The following is a 14,970-nucleotide window of genomic DNA, read 5'->3' as shown; positions in this document are numbered from 1 at the left end:
CCCCCCTGCCTCTCCCGAGGCTTCCTTCAGCCTCTTCCGACCCTCTTGGCAATGTTCTCCGCCAGCCCCCTCCCCGACTGCAAGGCCCATCCTCAGCCAACAAAGTCACCAGGTGAGTCCCCGCTGAGCATCTGTGGGCTCGCGTCTCCTGCACCCCAGGAAATGCTAGGGTCCTGTGGGCCCGAGGCTCCAGGGCCCCACCCCTGCACAGGGCAGCGGGAGGGATGAGGAAGCAGGGGACCACAGGCAGACAACTTTAGGCCCTGACTGCCAGGCCTTGCGTTTGCTCCTCCCTGAAGGTGGAAATGCGTGAGCTGCCTCAGCTGCGGGGCCGAACCCGCCCCACCTCCATCACCGTCAACCTGCCCCAGCTGTGGTCCCGAGGACCCGCTTTCCGGGGGCGTCGTGCACGGTTTGGCAAAGAGAGGCGCAGCTGTGCCCCTCCGAGTGCCCCAGACGGAGTGCGTCTGTGCAGATGTGTGCACGCCTTCGCACGTGCGGATGAGCCCATGGGCACTGGCCGTGCTGGGGGCATGGCGGCTCCAGGCCCGCAGGTGCCAGCGGGCAGCGTGTGGCTGTACAGGAGGACACATGTGTCGCCGCACACACACACACACACACACACACCCGGAGCTGGCCCCCGCAGCTTGAGCCGGCTCCTTCCTCCCTTGCAGCTGGAGACTTGGGAAGGGGGAGGCGGGTCAGGCCGGCCTCAGCCTTGTTCCCCAGAGAGGTGGCCAGGCCAAGGTGGCGGGCCGAGGCCAGGCCAGAGTGCTGGGCGGGGGCCAGGGCTGAGGTGTGGCCTGCGCCACGTGCTTCCTGTCCGGCTGGTGGCGACAACGTGGGACGGAAGGTTGGCCCCCATCAGGAAGGCGCTGCCTGGAGAAGCGGGGCTCCTGGAGGCTGAGTCAGCTTCCCCCAGAGCTCATCCTAATCCTTGACCGTTTCTTCCACCGTCCAGCCTTCCCTGACCTCCCTCCACTGTTGCCCCAGCGGCCTCGTCCCCAGGACGACTTGGGCACCGAGCCCCCTCCATCTGCCCCGTGGGCCTGCGTGCAGGACTTGAGGGGCGGGGTGCCACTCGGCCCTCTGAGCAGCCCCCGGCACCTCCTGGGTTGAATGGCTGCTTCCCTGAGACCCGGGGACCTGGTAGACACAGTCCCCAAGTTCTTGCGGCCCTAAGGAGGGGTTGGGGACCCCGAGATGGGCAGGATTTGTTTAGGGGCACGCAGCCAGCTCTGGAAGCATGTGCTGGACCCTGGGGAGCCCAGCTCCCAGTCCAGGGCACTTGCGACTGCGGCAGCCACCAACCCTCCCTGGACGGCTGACCCCAGATGCTCCCACGGCTCACCTGGACCAATGAGCTGAAAACCATCTGCGGAGCAGCCCCTCGGGTCCACGGGAGGTGCCAGGGGAGCGTTCACCCAAGCAGTGCCCCGGGCCTCTGACCCTACCCGCTGCCTACTGGGGTTCTGGGAGATGAGTCTTTTCAGACCCCCTTCCTCCCATAGCAGCGTCCTAGGGATGCTGTAACAAAGGACCAGGAGCCTGGCTTAAAAACAGGTATTTACTGTCTCCCAGCTCTGGAGGCCACAGGTCCAAGATCAAGCCGGGCAGAGGGGCTTCCTCTAGAGGCTCAGCGGGGACTCTGACTGGGGCTCCTCCCGGGTCGGCTCCCACCAAGCTTCTGGTGACCGCCCGGTCCTTGAGGTTCCCACTCTCTGCCTCTGTTGGCACACGCGCTTTCTTCTGTGTTTCTGTGTCCTTTCTTCTTTGAAGGACTCAGGTCACTGATTTAGGACCCACTAAGTCCAGGATGACCTCGTCCCAAGGTCCTTCCTGTAACTTCATCTGCAAAGCCCCTTTCTCCGAATAAGGCTCTCTTCATGGGTTCTGCGGTTCGCTTGGACCTATCTTCTGGCCACCATTCAGCCCAGCTCACCCTTAAATGCCAAGGACCAGGAGGCTGCATCTCCTCACTGTCACGCCAGGGTCCCTCGGGGCCAAGGAGGGCGCCTTTTGACTTAGGAGGGGCAGAGAGCCCAGTTGATGGAGGCGGGGGTGGCGGCTTGGAGAGCAGGCAGCACCAGGCCTGCCCACTGGGAATGCGGCCTGTGGTCCCCACCTCTGCCGGGATAGGTGGACAGACAGGCGCCTTACCCCTCTGCCCCTGGCTGGTTCTGGGGGGCCTGGGCAGCTGCCCAGCCTAAAGACGGGGGGGCACAGGCTGATGGGCCAACAACCCCTTAAGGGCCGGGGCTCTGCCAGGCCTCTCAGTAGCAGGACGTTTCTCTCTCAGCCTCAGGTCTGGGCATGAGCGCCGGGCGAGTGGCCAGGCCCCAGGCCAGTGAGACCCAGGGCCTGCCCCCCGTGACTGCTCCACGGCGGAAGGCGCCTTCCACTGTAATCGCTGTGCCAAGACACAGGTCCAGCCGCTCTTCCAGCTCAGCGGATGCTGGGCTCTGAGCTCACCCAGCCGGGACTGCGGCCGGGTCTGTGGGCCCCCATGCCAGAGGCAGCTTCCTTGGCTCCGAGCTCTGGCCCTGCTGCGGCAGAGCTGGGAGTTCCACGGTGTCTCCCGTGAGCCCGTGTGTACCCTGGGGTTAGGGTCTGCACCTCTGCTTTGCTCCAGGGACCCGGCAGGGGAAGGACTGCATCCCGAGTCACAATACAGAAACTGAGGCCAGGAAGGGCCTGGCCCAGTTGCCCCTGCCCGGCAGAAGCGGGTCGAGGCAAGCCTAGGCCCCAGCTGGCCGCCACCTGCTGACCTGCTTCCTCCCAGGCCCTCTGGGGGCAGGCGGTGGGAACCAGCCCCGGCTCAGCCTCCCAGCCCCCAGGCGGCCGCCCCCTGGGAGGCCTGGTCAGCGGGCTCAGGTGTCCCGCACAGCCGGTTCCTCTGTCTCTTCCCACCCTCGCCTCTGTGGAGCCAGAGGGAGGGTCCCTCCGCAGGGACACCGAGGACGGAGGGCGGGAGGGGCGGCCGTCTGGCTTCTGGTGGGCTGGGCCGGCTCTGATGCCATCTTTGGGTCCCACAGGAGGCTGGGCGCCCAGGTGTGTCCACAGGGACCTCCCTTGCTGCCCCTTCCCACGACCTCCATGCTGCCCCCCAGGGTGCAGCACATGCCGTCGTGCCTGCCCCCACCCAGCCTGCTCTGCTTGTGGGGGTGAGGCCCGTGTGGTGTCCACCGGCTCAGGCCAGCGGGCAGGCTGCTGGCTGCAGATGGCCGGACTGAAGGCTGGAAATCTCCCTGGCTAAGGAGGCTGCACTCCTCAGCCCTTTGGTTCTTCCTGGAGGGTCAGCATTCTGATGCGTCTGCGAGGGACGCTCAGCACGGGGCGGGGGTCCCACGGCCTGAGAGCCGTCCGAACCCGTGTTCAGGACGGCCCACCTGCCCCTTGTCCTTCCTGCTGTGCCTGGGTTTGGCCAGCAGGACCTTACCTCAAGCCAGGGGGGCTGGGAAAATGGAAGATGAGACGGGGCTAGAAGCTTGGCTCCAGGGCACCCAGCTTATCTGCCTCTGGAGCCACCCCACCAGGGTCTAGGGCCGGGCTCTGCTGTTAGCTGGGTGACCTCAGGTGAGCCACTCAACCTCTCTGTGCCGTGGTTTTTTCAGCTCTAAAATGGGAGCAATGAGGAAGCCTGCTCCAGAGAGTGTTGGGAGGACAGTGAGAGCGGCCCCGCGTGGGCCTGGTACACGGGGAGGGAGGTGAGAGGCCGTGGCCATCGTGGCCGTGGCCACGGTCAGGCAGGCCCTGCTGCTCTGCGAGCCTCCGAGCCTGAGCTTGTCTTGGTCACTTCGGCATCGCTAGGCTGGGCCGGGGGTATGTTCGGGTTCCTTTGTCAACTTGGGGCAGGAGGGTGAACCCAAACCTGCCTCGCTCCAGAGACCGCGGCCTCTGCTGGGGACCCTCTGGGACTGGGGACTGAGGCCAGAGAAGGCAGACCCTCTCGACCTGGTTTTGGTGGGTGCCAGGGAGCTGCTGGGTGGTCCACGCCGCTGGGGGCTGGGCCCGGGGTCAGGGCAGGGGAGGAAGGCAGGGCTGGCGGGTGTGGGCCTGGGGCCCCTGCAGGCACGAAGCTGGGCCAGCTTCCAGGTGGCCGGGCCTGCTCCGACTCGCAGTCCAGCCCCGCTCCAGGCCGCGGGCGCCCACACAGCAGCAGATCCAGGCACCCTCCAAGAGTGCCAGGGTCCAGGGTGGCTGTGGGCGAGGGCTGCTGCTGGTGCTGGATGGGACTTGGCAGGGGTGGGCAGAGGCCACTGAAGCTGGTGTTGGCCCCTAAGTGAGCTGCCCCTGCCCCGAGGCTGTCCTGCCCAGAGCAGGGAGGCAGCCCAGGGCGCACGCGACCCACAGGGCGCTCTGCTGGGACCTCCGCTCAGCCCCCCTGTGGACAGGCACGGCTCTTGCCGTGTGGCCCCCCTCATCCTTCCGGGCTGTGATGGCAGCTCCTGCAGAGCAGGAGGGGCCCGACCCTCATGACCTGTCTGCAGCCTCCAGGGGGAGTGGGGGGCAGGAAGTGCGGGGTGGGGACAGCCACAGCCCCCACAGCACAGCCAGTGGCGCTACAAAGCCAGCTCTTCCTCAGTCCCGCGGGGGTTCCGGAATCTGGCTCTCGCCCACACGCTCCAGAGACGCTCCCAGCCTGGCCCCCTTCCTCTTCCCTCCTTTGCCCTGGGCCCCACACTCCCGTCCGGATGGGGGGGGGGCGGTTTTCCCTCCTCTGTCTCTGGGACAGATGGGGAAACTGAGGCAGGGCGGCTCCCACCTCGGCCGGAGGCTTGTAAGGCCCCCACAGCTCCCCCAGCCGGACTATCTCACCGCACCTCTCGACAAGCGCATCTTCTGAGCCTCAGCCTCCCTCGCTGTGGCCCGTCTTCTCGGGGTCCTGCCCAGCCGGCACCCTCACCCCATCTCTGCATGGCTGTCCCCTCACCCCAGCATGACCTGGGCCTCCTATGGACGGACCCCAACTTTATACTGGGCAGGAATCTGGGGAGGCAGCCTCCCCGGCCCCTGTCAGTCCCACAGCCCTGGGAGCTGAGAGCCCGGGGGGGGGGTGGTTGTGGGAGGAGGACCTGGGCCCCAGTCGCACCCACCTCACAGTCAGTACACGGAGCGTCTCAGAGAGCCGGCTCAGCATGAGGTCCCTCAGCCAGAGGCCGTGAGGCTGGCCTGTCACCCTTTGCCACATGCGCTGGGGAGAAGCCTCAGGGTCAGAAGTCAGGCTCTGTCTCCCCGCAGCCATCTCCAGCCCTGTCTGCCTAAGACTCAGTGGTTTCAGCTGTAAAATGGAGCCAGGCCTTCCTGCCTCACGTGATTGTCGTGAGCGCCAGAGGGCATTAGCAGAGGCCTGGCTTTGGAACAGCGAGGAAGGAGGGAGGCGGGGAGTCTCAGGGGACGCTCTGGACACATCAGGCCTGGATCCTTGCTCATAGCCACTCATCCAGGGCCCAGCCAGCGACTGGTCACCCATGTGCCCCAGAAGCCCCCGCGAGGGGCAGCCAAGCTGAGCTTCCCTGCTCCCTGGAGCACATCTGTGCACGAACTCACTTTATCCCACCTGCACCGCCCAGGTGGTGAGATCCCCGTTGCTGGATGCATGCAAGCAGAAGCTCGGCAGGAGAGGTGCCATGGGAGCCCAGCATGGGACTGGCGGCCAGGCTAACTGAATCCTAAAATTTCAGGACCCTGGGACTCCGTCTCCTGGGGACAGAGGGTGCTGCAGGGGGGAGAGGTGGTCTCTGATGAGAGATTCTGGGCCCAGGAGGCAGCTGGGACAGCGGGGACCTCTAGCGTGAAGTCAGACCAGCCCAGACTTGGGACCATCTACCTCCTGATGCTGTGCGTCCTTGGGGCTCGGGCGCCCTCTCTGAGCTGAGAGCTCCCCCTCCTTTTATGCAGAGCATCCCCCCGCCCCCGCCCTCGCCAGGGGCCAGCCGTGGTGCTGGGTCCCTGCCCTCCTGCAGCTGGCATTCCAGAGTGGACGAGGACCCTGTGCTCCTGGAGGCATGTTGGAAGGGACGGGGCTGCAGGGAAAACAGAGCTGGTGCCGAGGAGGGCAGGGCAGGGCCTGCGGCCTCACAGCGAAGGGGACATTCGAGTGAAGTGGGGGCGCAATGCCGACGTCTGGGGGAGTACATTGCAGACAAGAAAACAGCTGGAGCAAAGGCCCTGCGGTAGGAGCAGGCCTGGCACAGCCCGGGGACAGCACGGAGGCCAGGCCAAGGGACGGGGGGGGAACACAGGAGAAGGAACAGAGAGGAGAAGTGAGAATACAGGGGAACAGGACAGAGCCATGGCTGGGCCTGGGGACCTGCCACTCCCCAGGTCAGGAGCTGACCACTTGGCAAAGGCTCCCTTCCCGCCACTGGCTTTCCCAGAAGGGGAGGGCTGGGGACTGAGGGACAATGCCAGGGACAAAGGCCTGGGGCCAGGGGGCTAGGGGCCAGGGGGCTGGATTTACGGCCTCCTCTGACCCCGGCAGAGAAACCAGCCTTGTTGGGCACGGCGAGTCACCAGCGACCAGCTCGGGGGTGGGACGGCCAGGATGAAAGGCCCAGAGAAAGGATTAGCCGTGGCCCAAAAGGCCACGCAGGGCGCCATGGCAACCGCAAGGCCACGGAGCCCCCGGAGAATGGAGCTTGTGTTAACACCCCGCACAGCCTCCCCAAAGGGGCTGGGGGCTTGTTAACCAGCTTACCAGGCGGCCTGGCCTGGCCCATTGACATGGAAATGCAGACCTGCCATCAGTCAGCCCTGAAAAGGCTTGTCGGACCCTGAAAGGAGGCAGCCGGGCGAGGAGGGCCCCGTGGGCTGGCGGGGTGTGCAGGCGGGCGGGGGCAGGTGCCGGGCCAGGACCAGACGAGCTCCCACCTTCCCACCCTGCGTTCCCCCACAGCCCGGTGCTGACGGGGCCTGCGGAGCCGAGCCCTGAGCCCGGCGTGTGCCCAGGGCTGGCGGGAACGCCAGGTCTCAGAGGGCTGAGGGTTCCCAGCCAGACGCCCACTAGACGGTCTGTTGGGCCCTGGGCGAGCGATGGCAGGCAGAGTGGGCCCCCTGGGGAGACCTGCAGAGGCCACATTTTCCGAGATGCTGGCTGAGCGGGGCCTGTGGGCCTAGGCGCGGGGCGGTGGGCCAGCTCGGTCCCAGACGTTGGGGGTGGGAGGGACCCCGGGCACAGCTGTGGGTGCAGGTGTGGGCTGGCTGTGGCGGCCTGACTCCCGCCCTAGCCTGGCCCTTGTCCTGTCTCTGCCTCCAGCTCCGAAGTGACCTGTCCCCTCACTGGGAGACTGTCTCAAGGCTGGCCTTGGCCGCGGGGAGCTCTGGGCCCTCTCATCACTCTGGCCCCCTCCTCGGGGGCGCCCCCATCCTGGCCCCTCAGCAGGACTCTGTTCTCGCTCTCCTCCCCTCCCCCACCCCACCCCAGGCCACCTGCTCCAAACACCTGAGCATCTCCAGCCCCAAGCGGGTCCAGAAAAGGCGCTCGAGCATCCAGTCTGTCCCCAGGACGGCCCTTGGCAGCCCTGAGACTGAGCTCAGACTGTGCCTGGGCTGGGGAAATCTGGCGGGAATGGGGCGGGGGTGGGGAGCCAGCGCCCCGCCACCCCCCCACCCCCGGAGCAGGAGGCCCAGCCTCCACCGTGGGGAAGGCCCCTTGCAAGCAGAGATGTGCAGAAATGCCGGCGGGCCCGCAGGGAGGGTGGGAGGAGGCCGGGCAGGTGTCTAAGCCCTGTTGACGTGGGATTACAGCCATCTGGTGGCTCCCTCTTCCCTCACAGCCCTCTCCCTCCCTCCAGGCTCTGGGTGGGACCCAGGGTGCCAGGGCAGGGTGGCTCTGGGTGGCTGGCACCCTGGGTGGGGCCTCAGTCTCCCTGTCTGCAAAGTGGGCTGGTGGGGGGCATGGGCACGGGGCGGGTAGGAGGGCTGAGGGCAGGAAGGAGCACTCTGCATCCACCTCGGAGGGCGAAGCCCGCTGGCCCTGGTGCTGGGCGTGTCCCCAAGCCTCAGCCCCACATCCCGGCACATGGAGAGGGTCGGGAGCCGCGGGGTGGCGGTGAGGCTCCCTCGGCAGAAAGGAGCTAGAGGTGTGATCACGGGAAACTGAGTCTTGGGCCCTGCCCAGCCCTGGGCTCCAGGTCACCCCTTTCACTGGCGACAGACACAGCAGGTCACAAATGGCCGGAGGCCCTGGTGGGGGAAGCCCGCGAGCAGCCTTGGGCCCCCTGCCCCCCACTGGTGTTGGATTTCTCAGGGCGAGGCCCCAGCTGCACACAGCTGGCAAGGGCTGGGGGGCCGGGAACTTGAGAAGGCTGTGCCCCCACAGATCCCGAGGAGGGGCACAGGCGCCCATCGGAGCCTTGGGCCAGGCGGGCTGGGCCCCCTCTGTTCTCAGCCCCCAGCTGCCATCTGCCTCTGTCCCTCCTGGGGAAAGAGGAGGGGCCAGCCCACATTCCTCCGCACGGGGCCTCCCCACATCTGCCTTCCCAAACCGCCTCCTTCCCAGCAGCCCCAGGACGCCGCAGCCCAGACCTGCTGCAGCCCCCCTGTCCAGTAACAGGGACCCATAAAGTAGTGCTCAGAGGGGCAGTGCCCCTTCCCTACCCAGCCCCCCAACCCATGGTAACCCGCGTCCCGCCGCAGCTCTGAGTCCTGCACACCCACTGCATGCCCTGCCTGGAGGGCGCCTCTGCCCCCATCCTGCACCCCAGTGACGTGGAGGCCTCTCCAGAAGGGGTACCTGGGTGGGTCAAGGGAGACCGTGGGCCAGCGACAAGGGATAATGTGTCCTGGAGGGAAGTGCAGACACCCCAAGCTGAGGGTCATTATGCGATGCGCTTTCTTATTGATCCTCAGAGCACTCTGGATATCCTGGAGGAAGGGCTCCTAGAAGTCAGGCCATAGCAGGGTGCATAGGAGTTTGCCAGGCAGAGACAGGTGTGTCTGCTGCAGGACTCATGGTTTCCTAAACTGTGGGCCTGGTATTTTATCCTCTCAGCCAACACCGCTTGAGCACCTGCTGTATGCTAGGCCCCACGCTGTGCACCGGGACAGAGCGGGATCCAGACAGAATTACTTCTGCCTCCCTTGCAGGGGGGAGGCTTTTGGCTACTTGCTCTGAAGCCCAGGGATGACGGGAGAGTGGAAAGAATGGACCCAGGCTGGGGCAAGGTTCTTGCAGGGAAGCTGGCCAGGCATGGGAGGACAGTGTGTGCAAAGGCCCTGTGGCCAGGAGGCTAGGGAGTTTGAGGATAGGACCAGAGGTCAGTGTACCAGCAGGGTGGGAGGACCCCCTGTGAGTTGGAGGTTCGCCTGGTGCAGTTTGCAAGGAGGTCTCACCCTTCTGTGCGCATGGCCCCCCGACCCCAACCAGGCTTCCTTCCTGGGCTTCGGGATGAGGGCTTGCAGGTATGGCTGAGGTGGGAGACACACAAGGGCGTGCAGAGCGCTATGGGGCCATGTTTCTGCAGGGGACAGATGTGGGCACACAGGGACCCAAGGACTCAGCAGAAACACACAGACACAAGCAGGTCGTTTGCCTCCCACGTCCCCCCCCCCCCAGCCCCGCACAGCACATACACCAGCCGCCGGGCGGGTCCCCTTTCTCTCCTGCCCCTTTCTCTGGCTCTTCAGCAAAGCAGTTGCTCGAAACTAATTGAATTTTCCGCCTGGGAAGGGCCTGGGGAGTTAAGGCGGGGTGGGGGCTGGGAAGAAGCTTGTTAACAGGTCCGGCCCTCCCCCCTCCCTCCCCCAGCTCCTCCTCTCTGCAGTGGGGGTGGGGTGGTCGCTCAGGCCCCAGTGGCCTAGGAACAATGGACAGACGGACAGGACGACAGGACACAGCCTCCACCCTGGGCCGAGCCTGAGTGGATGACAGGAGGGCTGGCCGGGGGGACAGTTCCGCTGGCCACGAGGCGCCAGGGCCCTCTTCACCTCCACGTCCCCTCCTCCCGCCACAAAGAATGGGGTTGGGGTGGGGGGCATGGGAGCATAAGCCAGACTCGCCTGACAGTGGGCGTGGGGCTGCCCTTCGAGATCTGGGAGCCCGGCCCACTGTCTGGATGAGGAGACCGAGGGCCAGGCAGGCCCCCCGTACACTGCTGGCCAACGGCAGGAGAGCCGGGGCCGGTGCTTGGGGGAGGAAGGTGTGGCTGAGGGTCCATCACCACCCGGGGTTTACCCCCCCAGGCACCAGTGCTTCCAGTGCAAGCGGTGCTGCCTGGGCACACACATGTGTGCCTGGTGTGTGTGTGCGTGTGCGTGCACGTGCATGTGTGTGATGGGCGGGTTGGTGAGAGAGAGCAGCCTGGGGACAGAGGAGGGGGCTTGCGACCCTCCCTGCCAGACCCCTGCCCGCACCCACCAGCCCTTTCCTTTCGGACCTCAGCCCCTCCGCACCCCCACTTGGAGATCACCCCACATGTGCAGAGGAGACTGTGCCAGGCCCCGGCCCACCAGCCTCCGGGGGCCCCAGGGAGCAAGAGGAGGGGGCCCGCACACCTGCTCTGGGTGCTGCAGGAGAGCTGGGGCCCTGGGACCGGCCTCGGACCGAGGACAGCCTGGTGGACCCCCTTCCTCGTTGAATAATGGCCTCTGTGCACGCCGGGACTCCTGGCCTGGGGGGGCAGGCAGCGGCTGCTGAGGGCCTCAGGAGACAGCTTCCCCTGGGCAAGCAGAGGGGTCTTGTACCACCCAGGGGGGCTGAAACCTCAGGCCTTGTGCGTGTGAGTGCGCATGGAGCCTCCTGGGCGCAGAGCTGAGCCAGGCACCGCTGGGCAGGGAGGGAAGCCAGAGACCTGCCTGTCTGAAGGCAGTGCAGCCTCGGGGTCCAGGCTACAAGTTAGGACGCTGAGGCCCACGGGGTTGGTTGTCTGACTGAGGGTCACACAGACGGGGGCTCGGAGTCAGGGGCCAGATCCTGACACTGCATGGAGCTCCCCCCAGTTTGGCTCCTCCCCCCACCGGGTCTGCAAGGCTGCTGGGGGTTCCCCTGGAGCAGGACCCCCAAGGGTGTGGCCAGTGTCCCCCAGCCTGGGTCCCAGACAGAGGGGGTGGCTGGTCTGGGGGGGGAGGCACGGGGAGGACCAGGGGCCCAGGCATTGTGGAGGCGGCCTGGGGTGATTGGAGTTCCGGAGCTGCTGTGGGCCCCACCCAGCCCTGCCTCCCAGCTGCCCTCAGGGATGCCCGCTCCCCTTCCTGCCCGCCTCCTTGGGGCCCTGGCCCACCAGGCGGGCACACCCATTCCTGCCGGCTTCCCCGGAGCACACGTGCCAGGAGCCTCTCTGGCCTGCGCCCTGGAGGTCACATGGGGAGCCGGGAGGCACAGAGTTGGCCATGGGAGCAGGCAGACTCTCGGCACAGGTGGCCAGCACGGCCACACTCGGGTCATCATCCATTTTGTCTTAGCCCAGCTACTACTCACACATCCACCGACCCGGCTCCCGACGCACCCACCCACAGGCCCTCCATCCACCTGCTCACCCACTTGGCGCTCCCACCTAAGCGCCTCCTGCCGGAGACCCCGGGTGATGCTGGGTCACGCCCTGACCACACAGGGTCCAGCTCCAGGACCCCAGGCTGGCCGCACTTCAGCATCCAGGCAGGCAGTTGGGGGATGTAGGTCCAAGGTGGGGGGTGTAAATGGGGTCACTCCTAGAAGCCACTAGGAGGCCATCCTGGGAAGGAGGGTAGGGTTGGGGTGCCTTAAGTGCAGAGTCCTGGGCAGCCTGACTCTGGGGGGCTCTGTTGCAGAGCGAGCCCTTGCAAGGAAGGATGTGTTTGGAGACCAAGGGAGTCAGAGATAAAAATCCAGTGAGACCCAGAGACGACGAGATTCAGAGAAAGACGATCGAGGTCAACCAGGTCCTAGCCCCTGGTTTGGGGTCCCCACTGCGGGGCCGGTGAGCCCAGAGCCCCCCGCCCGGGTCCTAGCAGGGAGATAAGAAGGATGCGGCTGTGATAAGCACAGACTGTCTTGGCAGCCAAAGCCTGACACTCCTCTTGGGGGCATTTTTTCCCCATCAAGTCATCCTGGGCTTGGTCCAGGGGCCTCTCCACAAGCCCTGGGGTGACCACTACTCCTCCACAAGACGCCCTGAGGCCAGCGGAGGGGCCTTTCCCACAGCCTCTCCCGGAGCCCAGGGCGAGCCCTGCGCTGAGCTCAGGAGGGGAACCAGGGGGCTCGGGGTCAGCGAGGACCCGCTCATTCCTGCATCGGCCCGTGTGTGAGGCCAAGGGGTCCCCTCCGCAGTCCAGGGGCTGCGCTTGAAAGGAAGGGGGTGTGGCCGCCCCGATGATGAGCATGCGTCCAGGTCCATGCAGCAGACACTCACTGGCTCCTCGGGGCCTGGGTCAGAGACGGGGAAGGTCAGCCACGGCCTGTGTCTCCTGAGAGCCTCCACTCGGGGCATGTGGGTGTGGCAGAGGAAGCCATTCGTCTGGGGGGCGGCGGTGGTGACAACGGGTGGTTCCAGGAAGGAGCTGAGCTGTGAGCAAGAGGAAAACTGAGCCAGGCAGAGTCTGGGAGGGTCGGGACTCCGCCCTGTGTCCCCACCACATCCTCCATGATTCTCTGATCCTCGTCCCTTGGCCTCCTGCCCCATCTAGACAGACAGATGGACAGGTGTGCGTGTGTGGGGACGGACAGATGGATGGATGGATGGATGGAAGTCTGAACTGACAGACGGAGAGGTAGATGGACGGATGATCAGATAAAGGGACGGGCTGGGGGGGTGGACGAAAGGATAGATGGGAAGAGGGAAAGATGCAGAGAAGGACAGATGGACAAATGCCAGGCTGGCTGGCTGGCCGATGGGTAAATGGTGTACCGTTGGGCAGATGGCGAGAGGATGGCGCACGGATGAGCCGATGTTCAGGGACCCGGAAGGATGACGCGGCAGGCACAACGGTGCCCTCCCACCACCACCAAACTCGGCCCATCCTAACCCTGCAACCTGGAAACATGTCGTCATCACGGGCAAGAGAGACTTGGATGCTGTGACAACTAGGAATCGTAAGATGGGGAGATTATGCTGTACCCCGCCAGTGGACCCCGTGTGACCACGAGGGTTTTATAAAGGAACAGGACACCCAGGGGCGCTGTGACAACTGGGGCCGAGGCTGGCTCTGAAGACTGGGGTGGGGCCTCCAGCCAAGGACCGCAGGCCACCTCCAAGAGCTGGAAAAGGCCAGAAAACAGAGTCTCTGCTAGAGCCTCCAGAAGGGACTGCATTTTATTTTATTTTTTATTTTATTTTTTTATTTTTTTTTTTGTCTTTTTGCCATTTCTTGGGCCGCTCCTGCGGCATATGGAGGTTCCCAGGCTAGGGGTCTAATCAGAGCTGCAGCCGCCGGCCTACGCCAGAGCCACAGCAACGCAGGATCCGAGCCGCGTCTGCGACCCACACCACAGCTCACGGCAACGCCGGATCGTTAACCCACTGAGCAAGTGCAGGGATCGAACCTACAACCTCATGGTTCTCAGTCGGATTCGTCAACCACTGCGCCACGACGGGAGCTCCGGGACTGCATTTTAACCTGCAGCACGCACCTCTGAGCCATAGAAGCGCAGTGACATATAAGCATTGTTTTAAGCCACGCAGGCTGCTGCGGTAATTTATTACAACAGCAAGAGGAAGCTAGCAGAGACGGACAGACAGACACACGAGAAATGCACGGGGAGCGGATGGATGATGGGAAGGACAGGCGTGCGGAGGCATGGCCTCGAGGGCTCACTCCTTAGCTTTCCGCTTAAATCTGGTCTTGGCTGGGAGCAAAGACCCCTGGCTGGAGGCAGAGCAAAGGTCAGGGTTTAGACAGCCTAACCCCAAGATAAGCAGAGCCCCAGTGCCTGTAAGAGATGACCCGGAACCCGAGCATGAGAGCTTACCGAGAGGGACACAGAACACCCAGAAGGGGGTCCGCAGTGGGCCCCGCTCTAGGTCCCCCAGGAACCCAGAGGGCCCTCGGTTGGAGGGTACCCAGGGTTTAAGGGCAGGGGCCCCCATCCCCTCCCCCCGGTGGTCCCAGTCCGGCCCCTGCATACCTGGAAAGGGGCCCTGGCTCAGTGAGGAAGTCAGACCCCGGGGGTCACCTCCAGCTAAGCCGGCTGCAGACCCCTAGGGCCACCCCAACCAGGCACAACCTGGCACAGGCACATGCCTAACCTCGCTGCCACCTGGCACCACGCAGCAGTGGGGAGAGGGGCTGCTCTGCCTGTAACCTGTGACTCTGGCCACATCCCTGGGCCTCTCTGGGTCACTGTCTCCCCAGTGGTGGGCGGAGGGGGCAGGGGGCCAGCAGGAGAGGGGCAGGGGGGCTGAGGCCACACGTGGGTGGGGCGTCCGGGCCGGTGTCCCGGCCCTCACCCGTTTCTAACCACTGGGCTTCCTCCCCCGCGCCCCTCTGGGAGCGACTGTAATTAGCCTCTTCCTGTTCTGATCAGGAGTCCGTTTCCAAAAACATATTTCGAAGGATTATTTTGCAAAGGAAATGTTTTTGAAAGAATCTCGTGTCCCATCCCAGCCTGGGGAAGTGGGAGCTGCAGTCAGCGCAGGAACAGGGGTGGGGTGGCCTGGGGTCCTGGTGGCGGGGGTGAGCTGGCCTGCTGCACCCGGGCCCTGAGCCGCTGTCTGGGGCAGGGAGGGGGCGGGCAGGGGAGAGGCCGAGGAAGGGCCAGGAGCTGAGGGGGGAGCAAGGGTCTCCACTTCCTCCCCGCCCACTCGGCCTGGCCCTCTGCCTGCCCCCACCACCCCGCCTCCCACCGCCAAGCTCCAGCTGGGGTCCCCTCTCAGGGACCTCTCCCACCATGTGGGGGATCAGGCCACCTGCAGAAACCCTGCCATCCAAGCACTCCCGTCCTCACCTCTCCACGGGCCCTCTCCTGTCCCCTTAGGGTGCCCTGGCTTCTGTCCTGGCCCCGGAGTCCTGCCCACCCTGGCCATTCTCTGGAACATTCAGCCACGGCCCAGGGGA

At 65.2% G+C, this 14,970-nt stretch overlaps 1 protein-coding gene across 7 annotated transcripts in view; it reads right to left on the bottom strand.

Moving 5' to 3' along the window:
- LFNG (LFNG O-fucosylpeptide 3-beta-N-acetylglucosaminyltransferase) overlaps positions 1 to 14,970 on the bottom strand; it is a 98,383-nt gene that overhangs the window by 18,246 nt on the left and 65,167 nt on the right. For 5 of the 7 annotated variants that reach the window (XM_021085997.1, XM_021085995.1, XM_021085998.1 and 2 more), the window contains one exon: positions 12,330 to 12,482. The gene's annotated coding sequence lies outside the window, so the exon portion shown is untranslated. Of the gene's footprint in view, positions 1 to 109; positions 263 to 12,329; positions 12,484 to 14,970 lie in introns of those variants that run through there. The other 2 variants (XM_021086001.1, XM_021085999.1) reach the window with 2 other exon arrangements.

This window comes from Sus scrofa, chromosome 3 (assembly GCF_000003025.6).
Source record: "Sus scrofa isolate TJ Tabasco breed Duroc chromosome 3, Sscrofa11.1, whole genome shotgun sequence".
NCBI lineage: Eukaryota > Metazoa > Chordata > Mammalia > Artiodactyla > Suidae > Sus > Sus scrofa.
The sequence above is the reverse complement of the archived record's forward strand: the minus strand, read 5'-3'. Positions and strand labels throughout refer to the sequence as shown.